Raw genomic sequence first — 473 nt, 5'->3', positions numbered from 1 at the left:
AGCCCCGGCCCCGCCACCAGCCGGGGCTCCGGCACGGTGTCAGCGCTGGCAAATAGGAAGAAAGGCTCCCGAGTGGCCTTGGGGACCTCTCTGCTCCCTGTCCGACCCTGTCCATGTCCCATCACCCTGCCCGGGCTGGGGATGGGAAGGGGACACAGAGTCCCCTCCCGCCCAAACCCGCCCTGGCGATCTGAAGGGGCCGGTTGGATCTCCAGCCTGCGCGGGTGGCGGGCAGAGGGACCCGAACAAGCCCAGGGACATCCCCAGCGGGATTTCTCCCACCCAGTGGGTTAAACCCTGCCAGACTGGGATGTCTGGGGGCTCTTGGCCTTTTCTGAGTGTCCCCAAATGAGGACGCTTTTGGCCGGTGGAGGAGAGCCAAGACCAGCTTCAGCAATGCCATGCTGGCCATGCCGCCCCTCTCCCAGGGTGCAGAGGGATCACCGTCCGGTTCGGCTGCAGCGGGGGGGGAG

Source organism: Egretta garzetta, unplaced genomic scaffold (genome assembly GCF_000687185.1).
Source record: "Egretta garzetta isolate BGI_Z169 unplaced genomic scaffold, ASM68718v1 scaffold498, whole genome shotgun sequence".
Lineage (NCBI taxonomy): Eukaryota > Metazoa > Chordata > Aves > Pelecaniformes > Ardeidae > Egretta > Egretta garzetta.
Note: the sequence above shows the minus strand (reverse complement) of the source record.